Below are 2,581 nucleotides of genomic sequence, written 5' to 3' on the forward strand. Positions count from 1 at the left end.
ATTGCTCAAGGGTAACCCCAGGGTATGTGGACCTATGGCTTGCCAGCCCTTCTGGCCCACTTGGGAGATGTGATCAGAGTTACCTATGCCGCTGTTAGTGGTGATGGATTCTATCCAGGGAAACCAGATCTTCTGATATTAAACTGAGAAGCTCCTACTAAGGTCATTATAATTTACTTGTTGGATCAGACCCCCAACTATGGACAGGGACGTCTAATTCCACCTTAACAGAATACATTATTTTGTATTCTGCAGGGACACTGAAGCCTTATGCACACTGGTGTCTGAGGATTCTTGCGGCAAGAACCTGCATATTTGTGCGGAAGGAATGTCAGGTGTGTCTGTATAGATGTGGCCGCTCGGCCTATTCAAGTTAATGACATGGTGACAACAGCCCCATCTATCACTGAGTTTTGTCTGCATGTAATTGTACATAGTATGATTAACAGTGGATCAGGAGAGATGCTTGTCCCGGCACACAGAAAGATTGTCCTTGGATGCTTGTCCCTGGACACAATCTCTATGTCCAGGGACAAACATCTCTCCCAAGCCACAAGTAATCATACCATGTAGACTTCTTCTTTATAAGCCATTAAAGCGGACCTTTACGCTCAAAAATCAAATTCTAACAATGCATCCCTCTATGTATGATGATTAATAATAACAGACATGTCAGGTGTAAAATGGTGTGATTATGAAATACTTACACTTGCAGAACATTCACTTCCTGCTTTGAAAGGGCCAAATGACTTCAGTTTGCCAAAGCAATGCACACTGGGATTACGTTGTCATCAGCAGAGCATTGCAAGGAAATCTCATCTGTAATCTCACGAGATCTCACGGAAAGGCATTTTCCTCCCCTAAGATGATGTGCATGGTCACATGTCCTAATCACATGTGCCAGTAATCCAGGAAGAAATAGGAGAGCTGGTAATCTGCACTTAGTAAACATGGCCACTGTCAGTACACCGATCTCCTCCCCGTACTATGGACCGGGAGCGACGCGTATTGCATCACTTCCGCTTCCTGCGCTGTCATTGCTCGGCTATTGGAGACCAGCAATAAGCTATTGAAGTGTGATCTGCACTTCAATAGCTTATTTCGAGTGTAAAGGTGATACAAGGAGTCTTTTGGACCCCCAGTATCACCTTAAAGAGTACCTGTCACCACCAATATGCTATCACATGGTGGTAGCGATTAAAGTAAAGTAAACACAGCATCTAGCCCAGGGGTCAGCAACCTTAAACACTCAAAGAGCCATTTGGACCCGTTTCCCACAGAAAAGAAAACCTCAAGCACAGCCCATCTGAGAGTCTCTATGGTGGGCTCTGCAGGGCCTCAGGTGGGCTGGTTGCCGGGTTCCGTTTCCTTGTACCTCCTCCCAACTCCTCTTACCTGCTGCTGCTGGGATCTGGCCTCCTCCACCCCCTCCCCTGTCACCTCTGCCATGCCGCCGTTGGTACAGCTGATACTCATGTAAGAGGCCCCCCAGGCTGCCCAGACTCCTCACATGGGTACCGGCCGTAGCCCCCTGATGGCGGTGTCCTATCAAAGTTTGTGACTATGTTACAATGTGTGACCGGTGACGTGGTCACACATTTCAATGTAATCACGCCCAGTTTTTTGGTGGTGGAATGTGTGACCACCAATAGCTCAAGCATTTCAACGCTTTGTCAGCTGTTCCAGGGCAGATTGGCATCGCAAATCGTATGTGCAGGAGAATTGATCTGCCCTGGAACAGCTGATCGGTCCTGAAATGTCACTTCTTTCCGACTCTGTGAGTGCGATCTCACATTCCACCACACTCACAAAGTCGGATAGAAGTGACATTTCCGGACCGAACAGCTGTTCCAGGGCAGATCAGTTCTGCACATACCACCAGCGATGCCGATCTCCCCTGGATAGGGAGCCGCACCAGGGGGATGAAAGAGCCACATGCGGCTACGGAGCCGCAGGTTACTGACCCCTGATCTAGCCTGACAGATTTTCCTCTGCATATAGAGGACAAAAACACAAGTGGCAAGTGTAAATGAAGCCTAAGGCTCCATGCACACATATCATTTTGAATTCAGCATGTTTTTTCATGCGGTAGTTTTCCACTTGTTTGTGGCTACCACCACTGTGTTTTTTTACGCGCGTGCAAACAGTGCGAATGAGCCGCGTAAGAATGTTTTGTGTTTTGCGCGTTATGCGCACGGAAAAATGGGTTGGGTGTAAGGGGGCGAATAGTAGTTTTTTTAATTAATTGTCTCGTTTAGGAACCTATAAGTGATGTATCTCTGTAATAAAAAGATATATGTAATCTCCATGAATCGTTTGTGAAAAAATTCCAATAAAAACGTTTTATAAAAACCACAAAAAAGTACACCACAGAGACTTTTTTGTTGTTTTTATAAAACTTTTTTATTGGAATTTTTTCACAAACAAATCATGGAGATTACATATATCTTTTTATTACAGAGATACATCACTTATAGGTTCCTAAACGAGACACTTAATTAATATCTATCTACTTTGATCACATAGGACAGTGGTCCCCAACCCCCGGACCTGCACTTTGTACAATATATAAAAAATACAG

The sequence above is a fragment of the Nanorana parkeri genome, unplaced genomic scaffold (genome assembly GCF_000935625.1).
Source record: "Nanorana parkeri isolate BGI_ZX_2015 unplaced genomic scaffold, ASM93562v1 scaffold101, whole genome shotgun sequence".
NCBI lineage: Eukaryota > Metazoa > Chordata > Amphibia > Anura > Dicroglossidae > Nanorana > Nanorana parkeri.